Below are 21719 nucleotides of genomic sequence, written 5' to 3' on the forward strand. Positions count from 1 at the left end.
TCAGTTCCTCAGTAGTCCAATACACAAATTGTGGGGGTATTAGGAAATTTTGCGATTTAGTTATACAGATATGGAGTCCTTTTATAGCCCTAGCTTGAAAAACAAAGTTGTACATATTTCCCCCTGGCCCATTTGCTGCATTTTGATATATTCCCCTAAGAATTTCAACATAACCGAAGCTCAACAAATCTAAATTTTTCCAAGAAATCAATTCGTCAATAGTCCAAGACTCAAATTGTGCAGGTACTTAGAAATTATGCGATTGAGTTAGAAACATACGGTGTCTTTTTGATGCCCTACCCTTAACTTAAGTATTATGGGGTCCGAAATTTATAAGGATGAGACAGAAGATACCTGCAAGACTCTATAGATTACCATCAATATGGGGACAAAAGTCAGCATGAGAATGTATATACATACATCTCTCTCATAGATCATCGTCAGTATTTGTACTCCATAGATTACCGTTATTATATGATCTCCTAGTGGTATTAGCTAGATTAGATTACTATCAGTATGAAGATACCTTCATAATTCCATAGATTGCCGTCAATAATGAGGACATCAGTGTATCAGCATGGGAATGTACATACATAAATTAGTCCATAAATTATATGTACATCAGTCAATAGACTACCGTCAATATGGGTACAACAGAGTACCAGCATGAGAATGTAGATACATACATAACTCCATAGATCACCGTCAATATACGGACTCCATAGATCACCGTCAATATACGGACTCCATAGTTTGCCGTCATTATGGTGCTCAGTCATGCATGGCAGGAGGGATACCCACCAAGGTATCGTTTAATAGAAAGAATACTGCTTCTACTTTTCGGAGATCCTTTTACATTATAGTAATATCTCATGGTGTGGGCATTAACCCCTTTCTTCAGGGTTAAGTTTTTTTCTGGGACACCCTGTACATGACCGTCATTATGGGGACAACATTGTATCACCATGAGAATGTAGAATACATACATCACTCCATATATTACAGTCAATATGGGGACTCCACAGATTGCCGTCATTATACAAACTCCAGTGTACTATAGTCATGTAAAAGTAGATCCATATACATCGCTCCATATATTACCGTCAATATGGAGATTCCACAGATTACCGTCATTATAGGGACTCCAGTGTAAATGTAAATGTAGATACATACATCACTCCATATGTTACCGTCCAAATGGGGACTCCACAGATTACCGTCATTATAGGTACTCCAGTCTATAAGCAAGGGAGTATAGATACATACATTGCTCCGTAGATTACCGTCATTATATGGGGTCCAGATTTATAAGATGAGAATGAAGATACCTGCATCACTCCATAGACTACAATCATTATCGAGACTCCATGGATTACAGTCATTATAGGCACTCCAGTTCATAAGCAAAGGAATATAGATACACACATTGCTGGAAGGATTACTGTCATTATTGGGTCCCTAATTTATAAGGATGAGAAGGAAGATAAGTGCATCACTCTATAGATTACCGTTATCATGGTGTCCCAAATTTATTAGCATTTTCATGAAAATAACTGCATCACTCCATAGATAACCATTATTATATGGACTCCCCTTTATAAGCGAGGAAGTATAGATACATACATTACTCCGAAAATTAACGTCATATGGGTCACAAATTTATTAGGATGTTCATAAAGATACCTGCATCACTACATAGAATACCGTCATTATGGGGTCCCAAATTTTTAAAGATGAGAATGAAGATAAATGCATCACTCCATAGTTTACTGTCAACATGGTGACTCCATAGATTACCCTCACTACAGGGATTCCAGTGTGTTAGAATGTTATTGTAAATAAATGCATCACTCCGTATATTACTGTCATTATAGGGACTCCTGTTCATTTGCAAGGGAATATAGACACCCTGTACATGGGTTGTTCTATACATTACCCTTATATTTTTGCGTAATTCTGACTTTGCGGTATACCGGGTCCTGTAATCGCACAGACATTGCTTCATGTATTCGAGCATAAAAGACCTTAAAATAATCAAAATCTGGCAATCTTTGTGTCACCTCAAAGGGCACATCTTCCTCTATAGATTCATATAAGTTTTATGTCAAGATTTACAGTAGTTAGGGATATATCTGCAAAAGGAAGTGCGAGTTATTTCTGACTGCTTTATATTTTTGCGAAATTCTGACTTTGCGCTGCGCCGGGTGCTGTTCTCGCCCAGAGAATGCTTCATATTTCCCAGCATTAAATGTCTTCAAATTACCTACATCTTGCATTCTTGGTGTCATCTGAAAGGCCCATGTTTCCCTATCCATTCATTTAAGTTTCATATCCATATTTGCAGTAGTTAGGGAAATATCTTCCAAAGGAAATGCAAGTTCGTGTCTAATTGCCTGATATTTTTGCGGAATTGTGGCTTCGTCTGCGCCATACCGGTCCTGATCCTGCGCAGAGAATGCTTCATATAATCAAGCATAAAACGTCTGAGAATTATCTAAATCTGGCAATGTTGGTGTCATCTGAAAGGCTACATGTTCCTCTATCCATTCATATAAATTTCATATCCATATTTGAAGTAGTTAGGGAAATAGCTGCCAAAGGAAATGCAAGTTCGTGTCCAATTGCCTGATATTTTTGCGGAATCCTTGCTTCGTCTGCGCTATACCGGTCCTTTTCCTGCACAAGGATTGCTTCATATATTCGAGCATAAAAAATCTGCAAATTATCTAAATCTGGCAATCTTTGTGTCATCTTCAAAGCCATTTGTTCCTCTATCCATTTATATAAGTTTTGTGTCCATGTTTGCAGTAGTTAGGGAAATATCTGCCAAACTAAGTTCGAGGTCTTTTCGAACTGCCTCCTTTTTTGCGGAATTCTGGCTTCGTCTGTAATATACAAGTCCTTATCCTGCACAGAGAATGCTTCATATAATCGAGCATAAAAGGTCTGAGAATTATCTAAATGTAGCAATCTTGGTGTCATCGGAAAGGCGATATGTTACTCTATCCATTCATATTAATTTCATATCCGTATTTGGAGTAGTGAGGGAAATAGCTGCCAAAGGAAGTGCGAGTTCTTTTTCAACTGCCTCCTTTTTTTTGCGGAATTCTGGCTTCGTCTGCGCTATACTAGTCCATATTGCACTCAGAGACTGCTTCATATAATCGAGCATAAAAGGTCTGAGAATTATCTAAATCTGGCAATCTTGGTGTCATCTGAAAGGGTACATGTTTCCCTATCCATTCATATAAGTTTCATACCCATGTTTGCAGTAGTTAGGGAAATATCTTCCAAAGGAAATGCAAGTTCGTGTTCTATTGCCTGATATTTTTGCGGAATTCTGGTTTCGTCTGCGCTATACCGGTCAATATCCCACACAGAGACTGCTTCATATAATCGATCATAAAAGGTCTGAGAATTATCTAAATCTGGCAATCTTGGTGTCATCTGAAAGGCAACATGTTTCCCTGTCCATTCATATAAGTTTCATATCCATATTTGCAGTAGTTAGGGAAATATCTGCCAAAGGAAGTGCAAGTTCTTGTCTGACTGTTTGATATTTTTGCGGAATTCTGGCTTCGTCTGCGCTATACCGGTCATTATCCCGCTCAGAGAAGGTTTCCTATAATCGAGCATAAAAGGTCCGAGAATTATCTAAACCTTGCAATCTTGGTGTCATATGAAAGGCAACATGTTTCCCTGTCCATTCATAAAAGGTTCATATCCATATTTGCAGTAGTTAGGGAAATATCTTCCAAAAGAAATGCAACTTTGTGTCCACTTGCCTGATATTTTTGCGAAATTCTGGCTTCGTTTACGCTATACCGGTCCTTATCCCGCGCAGAGACTGCTTCATATAATCGATCATAAAAGGTTTGAGAGTTATCTAAATCTGGCAATCTTGGTGTGATCTGAAAGGTTACATGTTTCCCTATCCATTCATATAAGTTTCATATCCATATTTGCAGTAGTTAGGGAAATATCTGCCAAAGGAAGTGCAAGTTCTTGTCTGACTGTTTGATATTTTTGCGGAATTCTGGCTTCGTCTACGCTATACTGATCCTTATCCTGCGCAGAGAATGCTTCATATAATCTAGCATAAAAAGTCTAAGAATTATCTAAATCTCTCAATCTTGGTGTCATCTGAAAGGCGATATGTTCCTCTATCAATTCATGTGAATTTCATATTGTGGCGAAACAGGGTAGCTGCGCAGACTTGTGTTTAGTCTGGGTCATTAATAATTCAGGAGCGTCTTAATCATGCATTAAACATGCGCGCGGCAACCAATCAGAGGCGCGCATTACCTTAGGTCTGGGCGCTGGCTGCGTGGGTTGCAGGGACTTCTCAAGATGGCAGCGTGCTAACCAGAGCTCTGTGGAGTTGTGTTGTATTTCGAGAGTAAATCTGACGTACGACCGCTGGTGGTTGGGGATCTACCTCAAGTGTACCTGGTGCGATCGGTTAGTGTGGTGCTTGTTCTCAGTTGCCGGAGCTGCCGATTATATCAGATCTCTTTGAAGATTGGGAATCGTAAGACAGTCTCGTTTATTTAAGAAGTGGTAGATTATAGGGTTAGGGAACCCGAGCGAACCAGTTAATTGGGGAATTAGCGAAGCTTAGACTAGAAGAATTGTGTGCCGTTGTTCCATGCTTGTTGGCATAGCGACGGTTGGTTGCGGTCCTGGTCTGGGAGCTTGCTTTCCTCGTTGAGGTTTACTGGGTGCAGGTTTCCGTTAGAGTCTGGTGAGGACTATTATAATCGCCTTCTTAATCAACTTACCTGTGTTATTTCATAATAACTTGAAGTGGGTGAGGGTTATTTAAGTCACCTGAAACCTTGTTGCAGTTTGGGAACTGTGTTGCTTTGTAAGGCAGTACAGATTATTCTTGTATAAGTGTACCCTGTTGTGTTGTACAGTTACGAAGATTGTTATTGCTTGTGTGGTCAAGACTTATCAGTTATAAGCCATCAGTAGATTATTTATTTAGACTTGAGGGTTACCCTGATCACTGTGAGGGTTACCTGGTTATTGTGAGGGTTACCCTGATCACTGTGAGGGTTACCTGGGTATTGTGAGGGTTACCCTGATCGCTGTAAGGGTTATTCTGGTGTAGGTTAAGGATAAGGCTGATTAATCACGACCGTGGTGCAGTTGACCACATAGGACTATCTCCCCGTGAGGATAATTTTGTATATAGTTAATTGCTGTTGTATATAACGGATAACTGAGCACTGACATTGAATAAACCAATCATATAATTGCCTTAGAGATCACTGGTCACCGTGAGATTTAGTCAGTCCTGTATCACTTGTATTGACATTAATTGTAATCTTTATTGACATTGGGATCAATTACCTAATCACAGAGCGGTGGTAAACTTCCACCAAACGAACAGCCCCTAAGGCATAGGTCCACCGTTCGTTAACTGATATCCCCCCTTGCGTTTGGATAGCCGCTCATTCTTGCGTAAGGGTCAAATAAATATATTTGTGCGGTAGGCCAGGTCAATTCTATCTCCGATCCGGCCAGTCTGCTGGTCCGCCACAAAAAGGTGTCAGTTGTCCCGCCACAATATCCATATTTGGAGTAGTTAGGGAAATATCTGCCAAAGGATGTGCGAGTATTTTTCCAACGGCCTCATTTTTTGTTGCGGAATTCTGGCTTCGTGTGCGCTATATTGGTCCTAATCCCACGCAGAGAATGCTTCATAAAATCGAGCATAAAAGGTCTGAGAATTATCTAAATCTGGCAATAGTGAAATCATCTGAAGGGCCACATGTTCCCCTATCCATTCATATAAAATTGATTTCCATATTTGTAGTACTTAGGGAAATACATGCAAAAGGAAGAGCCAGTTCTTGTATGACTGCTTGATATTTTTTCGTAATTCTGACTTAGCGCTATTTCGGGTCCTTTACTCTCACAGTGCATGCTTTATATAATCGAGCCTAAAAGGTCAGAGACTTATCTAAATCTGGCAATATTGATGTCATCTGAAAGGCGATATGTTCCTCTATCAATTCATATTAATATCTTATCCATATTTGCAGTAGTTAGGGAAATAGTTGCCAAAAGAAATGCAAGTTCGTGTCCAATTGCCTGATATTTTTGCGGAATTCTCGCTTCCTTTCCCGCACAGGGATTGCTTCATGTATTCGAGCATAAAACGTCTCACAATTATCTAAATTTTCCAATCGTGCTGTCATCTGAAAGGCCATTTGTTCCTCTATCCATTCATATAAGTTTCGTATCCATGTTTGCAGTATTTAGGGAAATATCTGCCAAACTAAGTTCGAGGTCTTTCGAACTGCCTCCTTTTTTTGCGGAATTCTGGCTTCGTCTGCGCTGTACCAGTCCTTATCCCGCTCAAGGACTTCTTCATATATTCGAGCATAAAAGGTTTGAGAATTATCTAAATCTGGCAATCTTGGTGTGATCTGAAAGGTTACATGTTTCCCTATCAATTCATATTAATTTCATATCCGTATTTGGAGTAGTTAGGGAAATAGCTGCCAAAGGAAGTGCGAGTTCTTTTTCAACTGCCTCCTTTTTTTTGCGGAATTCTGGCTTCGTCTGCGCTATACTAGTCCATATTGCACTCAGAGACTGCTTCATATAATGGACATAAAAGGTCTGAGAATTATCTAAATCTGGCAATCTTGGTGTCATCTGAAAGGGTACATGTTTCCCTATCCATTCATATAAGTTTCATATCCATGTTTGCAGTAGGTAGGGAAATATCTTCCAAGGGAAATGCAAGTTTGTGTTCTATTGCCTGATATTTTTGCGGAATTCTGGTTTCGTTCGCTATACCGGTCCATATCCCACACAGAGACTGCTTCATATAATCGATCATAAAAGGTCTGAGAATTATCTAAACCTGGCAATCTTGGTGTCATCTGAAAGGCAACATGTTTCCCTGTCCATTCATAAAAGTTTCATATCCGTATTTGTTGTGGTGAGGGAAATATCTGCCAAAGGAAGTCCAAGTTCTTGTCTGACTGTTTAATATTTTTGCGGAATTCTGGCTTCGTCTGTGCCATACCGGTCCTTATCCTGCGCAGAGAATGCTTCATGTAATCGAGCAGAAAAGGTCTGAGAATTATCTAAATCATGCAATCCTGGTGTCATCTGAAAGGTCACATTTTTTCCTGTCCATTCATATAAGTTTCACATCCATATTTGCAGTAGTTAGGGAAATATCTTCCAAAAGAAATGCAACTTTGTGTCCACTTGCCTGATATTTTTGCGAAATTCTGGCTTCGTTTACGCTATACCGGTCCTTATCCCGCGCAGAGACTGCTTCATATAATCGATCATAAAAGGTTTGAGAGTTATCTAAATCTGGCAATCTTGGTGTGATCTGAAAGGTTACATGTTTCCCTATCCATTCATATAAGTTTCATATCCATATTTGCAGTAGTTAGGGAAATATCTGCCAAAGGAAGTGCAAGTTCTTGTCTGACTGTTTGATATTTTTGCGGAATTCTGGCTTCGTCTACGCTATACTGATCCTTATCCTGCGCAGAGAATGCTTCATATAATCTAGCATAAAAAGTCTAAGAATTATCTAAATCTCTCAATCTTGGTGTCATCTGAAAGGCGATATGTTCCTCTATCAATTCATGTGAATTTCATATTGTGGCGAAACAGGGTAGCTGCGCAGACTTGTGTTTAGTCTGGGTCATTAATAATTCAGGAGCGTCTTAATCATGCATTAAACATGCGCGCGGCAACCAATCAGAGGCGCGCATTACCTTAGGTCTGGGCGCTGGCTGCGTGGGTTGCAGGGACTTCTCAAGATGGCAGCGTGCTAACCAGAGCTCTGTGGAGTTGTGTTGTATTTCGAGAGTAAATCTGACGTACGACCGCTGGTGGTTGGGGATCTACCTCAAGTGTACCTGGTGCGATCGGTTAGTGTGGTGCTTGTTCTCAGTTGCCGGAGCTGCCGATTATATCAGATCTCTTTGAAGATTGGGAATCGTAAGGTAAGACAGTCTCGTTTATTTAAGAAGTGGTAGATTATAGGGTTAGGGAACCCGAGCGAACCAGTTAATTGGGGAATTAGCGAAGCTTAGACTAGAAGAATTGTGTGCCGTTGTTCCATGCTTGTTGGCATAGCGACGGTTGGTTGCGGTCCTGGTCTGGGAGCTTGCTTTCCTCGTTGAGGTTTACTGGGTGCAGGTTTCCGTTAGAGTCTGGTGAGGACTATTATAATCGCCTTCTTAATCAACTTACCTGTGTTATTTCATAATAACTTGAAGTGGGTGAGGGTTATTTAAGTCACCTGAAACCTTGTTGCAGTTTGGGAACGGTGTTGCTTTGTAAGGCAGTATAGATTATTCTTGTATAAGTGTACCCTGTTGTGTTGTACAGTTACGAAGATTGTTATTGCTTGTGTGGTCAAGACTTATCAGTTATAAGCCATCAGTAGATTATTTATTTAGACTTGAGGGTTACCCTGATCACTGTGAGGGTTACCTGGTTATTGTGAGGGTTACCCTGATCACTGTGAGGGTTACCTGGTTATTGTGAGGGTTACCCTGATCGCTGTAAGGGTTATTCTGGTGTAGGTTAAGGATAAGGCTGATTAATCACGACCGTGGTGCAGTTGACCACATAGGACTATCTCCCCGTGAGGATAATTTTGTATATAGTTAATTGCTGTTGTATATAACGGATAACTGAGCACTGACATTGAATAAACCAATCATATAATTGCCTTAGAGATCACTGGTCACCGTGAGATTTAGTCAGTCCTGTATCACTTGTATTGACATTAATTGTAATCTTTATTGACATTGGGATCAATTACCTAATCACAGAGCGGTGGTAAACTTCCACCAAACGAACAGCCCCTAAGGCATAGTCCACCGTTCGTTAACTGATATCCCCCCTTGCGTTTGGATAGCCGCTCATTCTTGCGTAAGGTCAAATAAATATATTTGTGCGGTAGGCCAGGTCAATTCTATCTCCGATCCGGCCAGTCTGCTGGTCCGCCACAAAAAGGTGTCAGTTGTCCCGCCACAATATCCATATTTGGAGTAGTTAGGGAAATAGCTGCCAAAGGAAGTGCGAGTTCTTTTCCAACTGCCTCCTTTTTTGCGGAGTTCTGGCTTCGTCTGCGCTATACTGGTCCTAATCCCACGCAGGGAATGCTTCATATAATCGAGCATAAAACGTCTGAGAAGTATTTAAATCTGGCAAACGTGAGGTCATCTGAAAGGCCACATGTTCCCCTATCCATTTATATAAAATTGATTTCCATATTTGTAGTACTTAGGGAAATACATGCAAAAGGAAGTGCCAGTTCTTGTATGACTGCTTGATATTTTTTCGTAATTCTGACTTTGCGCTATTTCGGGTCCTTTACTCGCACAGTGCATGCTTCATATAATTGAGTATAAAAGGTCTGAGAATTATCTAAATCTGGCAATCTGGGTGTCATCTGAAAGGCGATATGTTCCTCTATCAATTCATATTAATTTCATATCCATATTTGCAGTAGTTAGGGAAATATCTTCCAAAGGAAATGCAAGTTCGTGTTTAATTGCCTGATATTTTTGCGGAATCCTTGCTTCGTCTGCGCTATACCGGTCCTTTTCCTGCACAAGTATTGCTTCATATATTCGAGCATAAAAGGTCTGCCAATTATCTAAATCTGGCAATCTTTGTGTCATCTTAAAGGCCATTTGTTCCTCTATCCATTCATATAAGTTTCGTATCCATGTTTGCAGTAGTTAGGGAAATATCTGCCAAACTAAGTTCGAGGTCTTTTCGAACTGCCTCCTTTTTTTGCGGAATTCTGACTTCGTCTACGCTATACCAGTCCTTATCCCGCGCAGAGAATGCTTCGTATAATCGAGCATAAAAGTCTAAGAGTTATCTAAATCTGGCAATCTTGGTGTCATCTGAAAGGCGATAAGTTCCTCTATCAATTCATATTAATTTCATATCCGTATTTGGAGTAGTTAGGGAAATAGCTGCCAAAGGAAGTGCGAGTTCTTTTTCAACTGCCTCCTTTTTTTTGCGGAATTCTGGCTTCGTCTGCGCTATACTAGTCCATATTGCACTCAGAGACTGCTTCATATAATCGAGCATAAAAGGTCTGAGAATTATCTAAATCTGGCAATCTTGGTGTCATCTGAAAGGGTACATGTTTCCCTATCCATTCATATAAGTTTCATATCCATGTTTGCAGTAGGTAGGGAAATATCTTCCAAGGGAAATGCAAGTTTGTGTTCTATTGCCTGATATTTTTGCGGAATTCTGGTTTCGTTCGCTATACCGGTCCATATCCCACGCAGAGACTGCTTCATATAATCGATCATAAAAGGTCTGAGAATTATCTAAACCTGGCAATCTTGGTGTTATCTGAGGGCCACATGTTTCCCTGTCCATTTGTATAAGTTTCATATCCATATTTGCAGTAGTTAGGGAAATATCTGCCAAAGGAAGTGCAAGTTCTTGTCTGACTGTTTGATATTTTTGCGGAATTCTGGCTTCGTCTACGCTATACCGGTCCTTATCCCGCTCAGAGAAGGTTTCCTATAATCGAGCATAAAAGGTCCGAGAATTATCTAAACCTGGCAATCTTGGTGTCATCTGAAAGGCAACATGTTTCCCTGTCCATTCATAAAAGTTTCATATCCATATTTTCAGTAGTTAGGGAAATATCTTCCAAAAGAAATGCAACTTTGTGTCCACTTGCCTGATATTTTTGCGAAATTCTGGCTTCGTTTACGCTATACCGGTCCTTATCCCGCGCAGAGACTGCTTCATATAATCGATCATAAAAGGTCTGAGAATTATCTAAATCTGGCAATCTTGGTGTGATCTGAAAGGTTATATGTTCTGCTACCTATTTGTATAAGTTTTATATCTAAATGTGCAGTAGTTAGGGAAATATCTTGCAAAGGAAATTTAAGTTCGTTTGCAATTGCCTGATTTTTTTCCGGAATTCTTGCTTCGTCTGCGCCATACCGGTCCTTATCCTTCGCAGAGAATGCTTCATATAATCGAGCATTAAAAGTCTAAGAGTTATCTAAATCTGGCAATCTTGGTGTCATCTGAAAGGCGATATGTTCCTCTATCAATTCATATTAATTTCATATCCATATTTGCAGTAGTTAGGGAAATATGTTCCAAAATAAATGCAAATTCGTGTCCACTTGCCTGATATTTTTGCGGAATTCTGGGTTCGTCTACGCTATACCGGTCCTTATCTTGCGCAGAGAATGCTTCATATATTCTAGCATAAAAAGTCTAAGAATTATCTAAATCTCTCAATCTTGGTGTCATCTGAAAGGCGATATGTTCCTCTATCAATTCATGTGAATTTCATATCCATATTTGGAGTAGTTAGGGAAATAGCTGCCAAAGGAAGTGCGAGTTCTTTTCCAACTGCCTCCTTTTTTTGCGGAATTCTGGCTTCGTCTGCGCTATACTGGTCCTAATCCCACGCAGGGAATGCTTCATATAATCGAGCATAAAACGTCTGAGAAGTATCTAAATCTGGCAGTCTTGGTGTCATCTGAAAGGCCACATGTTCCTCTATCTATTTGTATAAGTTCCATATCCTAATTTGCAGTAGTTAGGGAAATAGCTGCCAAAGGAAGTGCGAGTTCTTTTCCAACTGCGTCTTTTTTTTGAGGAATTCTTTCTTCGTGTGCGATATACCGGTCCTAATCCCACGCAGAGAATGCTTCATATAATCGAGCATAAAACGTCTGAGAAGTATCTAAAAATGGCAGTCTTGGTGTCATCTGAAAGGCCACATGTTCCCCATCCATTTATATAAAATTGATTTCCATATTTGTAGTACTTAGGGAAATACATGCAAAAGGAAGTGCAAGTTCTTGTATGACTGCTTGATATTTTTTCGTAATTCTGACTTTGCGCTATTTCGGGTCCTTTACTCGCACAGTGCATGCTTCATATAATTGAGTATAAAAGGTCTGAGAATTATCTAAATCTGGCAATCTTGGTGTCATCTGAAAGGCGATATGTTCCTCTATCCATTCATATTAATTTCCTATCCTTATTTGCAGTAGTTGGCAAATAGCTGCCAAAGGAAATGCAAGTTCGTGTCCAACTGCCTACTTTTTTGCAGAATTCTGGCTTCGTCTGCGCTATACCGGTCCATATCCAACGCAGAGACTGCTTCATATAATCGATCATAAAAGGTCTGAGAATTATCTAAATCTGGCAATCTTGGTGTGATCTGAAAGGTTACATGTTCCCTATCCATTCATATAAGTTTCTTATCCATATTTGCAGTAGTTAGGGAAATATCTGCCAAAGGAAGTGCAAGTTCTTGTCTGACTGTTTGATATTTTTGCGGAATTCTGGCTTCGTCTACGCTATACTGGTCCTTATCCCGCGCAGAGAAGGCTTCCTATAATCGAGCATAAAAGGTCCGAGTATTATCTAAACCTGGGAATCTTGGTGTCATCTGAAAGGCCACATGTTTCCCTGTCCATTTGTATAAGTTTCTTATCCATATTTGCAGTAGTTAGGGAAATATCTGCCAAAGGAAGTGCAAGTTCTTGTCTGACTGTTTGATATTTTTGCGGAATTCTGGCTTCGTCTACGCTATACTGGTCCTTATCCCGCGCAGAGAAGGCTTCCTATAATCGAGCATAAAAGGTCCGAGTATTATCTAAACCTGGCAATCTTGGTGTCATCTGAAAGGCAACATGTTTCCCTGTCCATTCATAAAAGTTTCATATCCATATTTGGAGTAGTTAGGGAAGTATCTTCCAAAAGAAATGCAAATTCGTGTCCACTTGCCTGATATTTTTGCAGAATTCTGGCTTCGTGTACTCTATACCGGTCCTTATCCTGCGCAGAGAATGCTCCATATAATCTAGCATAAAAAGTCTAAGAATTATCTAAATCTCTCATTCTTGGTGTCATCTGAAAGGCGATATGTTCCTCTATCAATTCATGTGAATTTCATATCCATATTTGGAGTAGTTAGGGAAATAGCTGCCAAAGGAAGTGCGAGTTCTTTTCCAACTGCCTCCTTTTTTGCGGAATTCTGGCTTCGTCTGCGCTATACTGGTCCTAATCCCACGCAGGGAATGCTTCATATAATCGAGCATAAAACGTCTGAGAAGTATCTAAATCTGGCAGTCTTGGTGTCATCTGAAAGGCCACATGTTCGTCTATCTATTTGTATAAGTTTCATATCCATATTTGCAGTACTTAGGGAAATAGCTGCCAAAGGAAGTGCGAAATCTTTTCCAACGGCCTCCTTTTTTGTTGCGGAATTCTGGCTTCGTGTGCGATATACCGGTCCTTATCCCACGCAGAGAATGTTTCATATAATCGAGCATAAAAGGTCTGAGAATTATCTAAATCTGGCAAACGTGAAGTCATCTGAAAGGCCACATGTTCCCCTATCCATTTATATAAAATTGATTTCCATATTTGTAGTACTTAGGGAAATACATGCAAAAGGAAGTGCCAGTTCTTGTCTGACTGCTTGATATTTTTGCGGAATTCTGGCTTTGTCTACGCTATACTGGTCCTTATCCCGCGCAGAGAAGGCTTCCTATAATCGAGCATAAAAGGTCCGAGTATTATCTAAACCTGGCAATCTTGGTGTCATCTGAAAGGCCACATGTTTCCCTGTCCATTTGTATAAGTTTCATATCCATATTTGCAGTAGTTAGGGAAATATCTGCCAAAGGAAGTTCAAGTTCTTGTCTGACTGTTTGATATTTTTGCGGAATTCTGGCTTTGTCTGCGCTATACCGGTCCTTATCCCGGTCAGATACTGCTTCCTATAATTGAGCATAAAAGGTCAGAGAATTATCTAAATCTGGCGATCTTGGTGTCATCTGAAAGGCGATATGTTTCCCTGTCCATTCATATAAGTTTCATATCCATATTTGGAGTAGTTAAGGAAATACCGTCAAAAGGAATTGCAAGTTCGTGTCCACTTGCCTGATATTTTTGCGGAAGTCTGGCTTCGTCTGCACCATACCGGTCTTTATCCTGCGCAGAGAATGCTTTATATAATCGAGCCTAAAAGGTCAGCGAATTATCTAAATCTGGCAATCTTGGTGTCATCTAAAAGGTAATATGTTCCTCTATGCATTCATATAAGTTTCCTATCCTTATTTGCAGTAGTTGGCAAATAGCTGCCAAAGGAAATTCAAGTTCGTGTCCAACTGCCTCCTTTTTTGCAGAATTCTGGCTTCGTCTGCGCTATACCGGTCCATGTCCCACGCAGAGACTGCTTCATATAATCGATTATAAAAGGTCTGAGAATTATCTAAATCTGGCAATCTTGGTGTGATCTGAAAGGTTACATGTTCCCTATCCATTCATATAAGTTTCATATCCATATTTGCAGTAGTTAGGGAAATATCTGCCAAAGAAAATGCGATTTCTTGTCTGACTGTTTGATATTTTTGCGGAATTCTGGCTTCGTCTGCGCTATACTGGTCCTTATCCCGCGCAGAGAAGGCTTCCTATAATCGAGCATAAAAGGTCCGAGTATTATCTAAACCTGGCAATCTTGGTGTGATCTGAAAGCGCACATGTTTCCCTGTCCATTTGTATAAGTTTCATATCCATATTTGCAGTAGTTAGGGAAATATCTGCCAAAGGAAGTGCGAGTTCTTGTCTGACTGTTTGATATTTTTGCGGAATTCTGGCTTCGTCTACGCTATACCGGTCCTTATCCCGCTCAGAGAAGGTTTCCTATAATTGAGTATAAAAGGTCCGAGAATTATCTAAACCTGGCAATCTTGGTATCATCTGAAAGGCCACATGTTTCCCTGTCCATTTGTATAAGTTTCTTATCCATATTTGCAGTAGTTAGTGAAATATCTGCCAAAGGAAGTGCAAATTCGTGTCCACTTGCCTGATATTTTTGCGGAATTCTGGCTTCATGTACGCTATACCGGTCCTTATCCCGCGCAGAAATAGCTTCCTAAAATCGAGTAAAAAAGGCCAGATAATTATCTAAATCTGGCAATCTTGGTGTCTTCTGAAAGGCAATATGTTCCTCTATCCATTCATATTAATTTCCTATCCATATTTGCAGTAGTTGGCAAATAGTTGCCAAAGGAAGTGCGAGTTCTTTTCCAACTGCCTCTTTTTTTGCGGAATTCTGGCTTCGTCTGCACCATACCGGTCTTTATCCTGCGCAGAGAATGCTTTATATAATTGAGCCTAAAAGGTAAGAAAATTATCTAAATCTGGCAATCTTGGTGTCATCTTAAAGGCAATATGTTCCTCTATCCATTCATATTAATGTCCTATCCATATTTGCAGTAGTTGGCGAATAGCTGCCAAAGGAAGTTCGGGTTCTTTTCCAACTGCCTCCTTTTTTGCGGAATTCTGGCTTCGTCTGCGCTATACCGGTCCATATCCCACGTAGAGACTGCTTCATATAATCGATCATAAAAGTTCTGAGAATTATCTAAATCTGGCAATCTTGGTGTCATCTGAAAGGTTACATGTTTCCTTATCCATTCATATAAGTTTCATATCCATATTTGCAGTAGTTGGGGAAAGAGCTGCCAAGGGAAATGCAAGTTCGTGTCCAATTGCCTGATATTTTTGCGGAATCGTTGCTTCGTCTGCGCCATACCGGTCCTCATCCCACGCAGAGACTGCTTCATATAATCGAGCATAAAAGGTCTGAGAATTATCAAAATATGCCAATCTTGGTGTCATCTGAAAGGCCACATGGTTCTCTATCCATTCATATAAGTTTCATATCCACATTTGCAGTAGTTAGGGAAATAGCTGCCAAAGGAAGTGCAAGTTCTTTTCCAACTGCCTCCCTTTTTTGCGGAATTCTGGCTTCGTCTACAATATACCGGTCCTTATCCCACGCAGAGAATGCTTCATATAATCGAGCATAAAAGGTCTGAGAATTATTTAAATTTTCCAATCTTGGTGTCATCTGAAAGGCCACATGTTTCCCTGTCCATTCATATAAGTTTCATATCCATATTTGCAGTAGTTAGGGAAATATCGTCCAAAGGAAGTGCAAGTTCTTTTCCAACTGCCTCCCTTTTTTGCGGAATTCTGGCTTCGTCTACAATATACCGGTCCTTATCCCACGCAGAGAATGCTTCATATAATCGAGCATAAAAGGTCTGAGAATTATTTAAATTTTCCAATCTTGGTGTCATCTGAAAGGCCACATGTTTCCCTGTCCATTCATATAAGTTTCATATCCATATTTGCAGTAGTTAGGGAAATATCGTCCAAAGGAAATGCAAGTTTGTGTCCACTTGCCTGATATTTTTGCGGAATTCTGGCTTCGTCTGCGCTATACTGGTCCTCAACCCACGCAGAGACTGCTTCATATAATCGAGCATAAGAGGTCTGAGAATTATCTAAATCTGGCAAGCTTGGTGTGATCTGAAAGGTTACATGTTTCCCTATCCATTCATATAAGTTTCATATCCATATTTGCAGTAGTTAGGGAAATATCTGCCAAAGGAAGTGCGATTTCCTGTCTGACTGTTTGATATTTTTGCGGAATTCTGGCTTCGTCTACGCTATATTGGTCCTTATCCCACGAAGAGAATGATTTATATAATCGAGGCTAAAAGGTCCGAGAATTATCTAAATCTCGCAATCTTGGTGTCATCTGAAAGGCCACATGGTTTTCTATCCATTCATATAAGTTTCATATCCACATTTGCAGTAGTTAGGGAAATAGCTGCCAAAGGAAGTGCAAGTTCTTTTCCAACTGCCTCCCTTTTTTGCGGAATTCTGGCTTCGTCTACAATATACCGGTCCTTATCCCACGCAGAGAATGCTTCATATAATCGAGCATAAAAGGTCTGAGAATTATTTAAATTTTCCAATCTTGGTGTCATCTGAAAGGCCACATGTTTCCCTGTCCATTCATATAAGTTTCATATCCATATTTGCAGTAGTTAGGGAAATATCGTCCAAAGGAAGTGCAAGTTCTTTTCCAACTTCCCCCTTTTCTGCGGAATTCTGGCTTCTTCTGCGCTATACCGGTCCTTATCCCGCGCAGAGAATGCTTCATATATTCGAGCATAAAAGGTCTGAGAATTATATACATCTTCCAATCTTGCTGTCATCTGAAAGGCCACATGTTTCCCTGTCCATTCATATAAGTTTCATACCCATATTTGCAGTAGTTAGGGAAATATCTGCCAAAGGAAATGCAAGTTCGTGTCCACTTGCCTGATATTTTTGCGGAATTCTGGCTTCGTCTGCGCTATACTGGTCCTCATCCCACGCAGAGACTGCTTCATATAATCGAGCATAAGAGGTCTGAGAATTATCTAAATCTGGCAGTGTTGGTGTGATCTGAAAGGTTACATGTTTCCCTATCCATTCATATAAGTTTCATATCCATATTTGCAGTAGTTAGGGAAATATCTGCCAAAGGAAGTGCGATTTCTTGTCTGACTGTTTGATATTTTTGCGGAATTCTGGCTTCGTCTACGCTATATTGGTCCTTATCCCACGCAGAGAATGCTTTATATAATCGAGCCTAAAAGGTCAGAGAATTATCTAAATCTCGCAATCTTGGTGTCATCTGAAAGGTTACATGTTTCCTTATCCATACATATAAGTTTCATATCCATATTTGCGGTAGTTGGGGAAAAATTTAAAATTGTGCCTTGAAAACGTGTACAAAGTCTAGGGCAAAAAACTCATTTGCGGAAACACTGCTCCTTTAAGTTCATGTCACGTGATTTGCACTTCAACTGAATACCTGTAATGAAATATTACTTCATATTCAGACTGTTAGGCATATTTCAAATCAAATAACAGAGCGTAAAGTACCCGATTTCTCCTTCGTTCTTATAGTAATTTTGCGCCGAAGTTAAAGACTACTTGTTCACTTGTGTTAAGTAGAAAAACGTGTACAAAAATTTATGGGGAAAAATTTAATGTTCAAAAATGAATATAAAATAAGGTGATGAAGTCATCATGACATCATCCCTTTGCAATAAATCTTGCATCAGGGTCTTCGTTGGGTATCACTTTGGAACGATCAAACATTGCAAAGTTACCAAAATTTGGCTCAAAAACGTGTACAAAATCAATGGCCTAGAAACACGTGTGCAGGAAAACTGCTCCTTTAATGTCATGTCACGTGATGTTTGTCTAAACTGGAAAAAACTTATGAAATATTATTTAATATTTGCACACTTGGGTATATTTGCGATCGAACGGAAGGGAAACTTTAGTCTGATTTCTTTTTCGTTCTGGTAGTAATTCTCGGTCAAAGTTGAGGACTGCTCACGCATTATGCTGGACAAAATGTGTCCAGCATAATGCGCAACAACGCCATCCATGGTTAAATATAGGACAGTTTGTTGAAAATTGAAAGCCCAAGCAGGTCTAGCCGTAATTCTGCAATAGCGCCCTCATAGCCTGATATAGGACAGTCCGAAAACTGCGTGCGCTCTGTGTACAAAGTCTATGGGGAAAAATTAATTATTAGAAACATCAATAGTAAATAAACTACTTAGGTTATCACTGTGAATTTTTTCTGGGACCGTCCTTGGATAATGGTCCAAAGGTCTGCCAAGTTTTAAGTCGATCAGATTTAGTAAACTGCCAAAGTCGACTGGTGAAAGGAATTGAGTTGAAAAAGAAAAAAAATCAGAAAAACAATATTTGTTTCGGCAAAGTTGCCGAAGCAGCTAAAACAAAAAAATCAGAAAAACAATACCTGTTTCTGCAAAGTTGCTGAAACAGCTAAAAATCATCAGAAAAGCAAGAGCTGTTCGGGCTGTTGCCGAAACAGCTAAAAAAAAAGAACCAAAAGAATGCCTTTTTCGCAACTTGCCAAAAAGCCAAAAAGGAAATGAAAAAAAATAATCAGAAAAGAAAGAGTTGTTCAGGCTGTTGCCAAAACAGCTAAAAAAAATCAGAAAAGCAATACCCTTATTCAAAAGAAAACCGCTTCTGGTCATTGTCTTGAATGTCGACCTGATCCGACACCCCCCCACACACACAAAACCGTCGAAAGGCTAACCCGTTCCTTCGGAGCGCCGGGCGGCATTATTTCCGCCCTACATTGTATGTACATGTATTTTGATTTTTTTTTGGGGGGGGGGCATTTACTGTCGGACAGTGAGTGTGACCCAACTTGCAAAAACGCACAGTTGCATTCGATGTCCCTCTCTACGAGTACCTAAGGAGCCCCTAAGGGGACAGGCACAATGAAGATTTTTTTTAATTCCGTTCCCTCGAATTATCGTTTCGTTCCCTCAAAATCATCTCGTTCCCACAAAATAAAATAATAATAAGTACCACTCTATGTTGCCCATCGTTTGCTCATATGCATGCAGTCCGTGTCAAAAAAGCTGACCATAAACAAAATGCATCAAATTCCAGTATCGGTTTCGCTTCAGGAGGCATTATATTGCAACCTGAAAAAGGTATAATTAGCTGGAATCCCCAGAATTTCGGACGTAAATTTGATGATTTTTTGGTAGATAACGTCTCGTATAGCATCTTGTCTACGACTGACTGTAGTTTGACGTCATGGTGTGTGTTGCGGTCAAGATGTAAACTACGGCTGCATCCGAATCTCTTGTCAAGAGCTAGGTATAGGTCTTCGCTCCATTGGAAATGCGTGGAGACGCGTAGACAATAGACCCAGCCGTAGCTCTGAAAGCCCAAGCCTCAGATGGTCGCGTTTGTCCAGGCTTTGGGGGTAGGAAATACATGGTTTTTTATATTGATGCAAATTGCTCGCATACAGTTTTGGGAAATGCTTTTTTTTTCTCTTTGCAATAGTGGCCATTTTTTTGATTTACATTACGAAAAAAATAATAATTGCATTATCTTCAGCTCTTCGTCGTACTTGTGCACACTTACAGGGTCTATTTCAAGCGCGCCAATCACCAGCGCTGTTTTATCCCCTGTTTGGTACCCTGCTCAATATGTGCACAAGTTGATCGACGACCAGTTTTCCACGGTGGCGCGAGCATTAGCATTACAATGCCTACGCACAAGAACGCATGTGTGGCCAAGTTGGCGGGTTCGTTCAAACGTGACTTCACAGGAGGTGAATTTAAAGGTGAGAACTGAGACTGGCTTACCATCCAACAATTGAAAATAAATGGAGAAAAGACGGCAAAGATGATAACGAGATTTCTGTATTACAAACTCCACAAGTTTGGGCTTGGCTTTGTTGATTTTACACTGCTTTTGCTGTGGTAAAGTGCACCCTGCATTTAAACATGGCGGCCCCACAGTGACTGTTAGGCATGCAGGCTGGGATTTTAAAGAGGTTCCTTTGGTTTCTTAACTTTGAAGCAATAATGGAGAGACGAAGAACACTCCTGTGAGACCGTTTTCTGGATTGTTGCACATCTGAGATGTATTTTGACACTTTATTGTACTCAGTAGGTCTGGAAACAGCTCACGCTATATAAACACTGTAGGCCTAGCCTACTTCTGATAACAGCCCAACAGTAAATGTTAATAAAATAAAAAAATAGGCCTAGGGAGTAATAGGGGCCTATGTACTGGTGTGTTGTAAATCTGAAACATGACTTTTGGCCAACAAATTTTTCAACCAATGAAAATCTCCAGCCTGTATGTGGGGCCAAAGTTACTAATTTGATAGTCAAAGAGTAGTCTAAACAAACTGGAGGATAGTATGATTTGATGTGGTAAATGAAGAGACAACATTACTTTACACCCCACGAGAATTTGTCAGGAAGTCAAAGTCTTTAAAACTAACTAGACCTATCCACTGAGGTTCAGAATTATATAAATACATTATACAATCTGTAATTTCTACATATTTCAGTGAACCTGGTAAAAATGGGGTAGAAAGTAGGCCTCATACTTAAAGTCTGTGTTGCATGGAACCATGCATGGAGATCTCTACTGATTGCATGATGCAAATCTTAAAATTGGAGGTTGTGCTAATCATTTCTAAATACAATTTGATTATTTTCAAAGATTTTTCTTTGCCAAAATGATTTTGGTTATTACCGTAAAATCTTTTTGTACTGAAAATACAATGGGGAAAGGTCTAGTTTCCAAGATAACTGTCCTCATTTTTCTTGTTCATCTGTCTATGTGCTGTCGGTATGTTTGTCAGCTATCTGTTATTCATCTGTCTGTTATTCCGTTGTCTCTCCCCCTCTCTCTCAGTCATTCTCATTCAGATACGAAGGTTATTGTGGCAGCACTTACCATGTACATGTATGTTTCCTTCCTCAAATTAGTTTTACTTATTGTTCATGGTTGTAGACTGGAATGCTAGTTAGCTTTTGTGATGGAAATGAGACATTGGCTGGATTGTTTTGTGAGTGATAGATCTGATGTAGTCAAATATGCAGTAGTCTTTTTCAAGCAGTGAAAATTTGTTTATTCCCGTCTTTGTGCAAAACAAATCATGATATTCTTGCAATAGGGGTTTCCACAAGAATGTGAAACACATAAATATGAAGCCAGCGTTGAACTAAACGTCATCCTGATGGTCATTAGCTTGCAAAAGTTATTAAAGCCAGATTCAAGAGCTTAAAAATCAGGTGCACTGTGATTTTGTTCTGTCACAGCAACACATTGCTCAACCGAAAGTTCAATTGATGTTTGAATATTGTAGAATTTAGTTTATTTATGTCATGGAATGATACTCAATTCTAATGACGCTGTTGTATGAAGAGGCTCAATATCTATTTTAAATAACATTTGCACTTTTGGCTTTATCATGTGTGTCATTACAA

The 21719-nt window shown here is 39.8% G+C and overlaps 1 long non-coding RNA gene across 2 annotated transcripts in view; it reads left to right on the forward strand.

Annotated features, from left to right (window-relative positions):
- LOC110990889 (uncharacterized) overlaps window positions 1–21719 on the forward strand; it is a 445142-nt gene that overhangs the window by 115740 nt on the left and 307683 nt on the right. For both annotated transcript variants that reach the window (XR_015424673.1, XR_015424672.1), the window contains exon 1: window positions 19958–20056. This is a non-coding gene — a long non-coding RNA (uncharacterized LOC110990889). Of the gene's footprint in view, window positions 20057–21719 lie in introns of those variants that run through there.

The sequence above is a fragment of the Acanthaster planci genome, linkage group LG03, assembly GCF_054643075.1.
Source record: "Acanthaster planci isolate LZ-2023a linkage group LG03, COTS_SCS, whole genome shotgun sequence".
Lineage (NCBI taxonomy): Eukaryota > Metazoa > Echinodermata > Asteroidea > Valvatida > Acanthasteridae > Acanthaster > Acanthaster planci.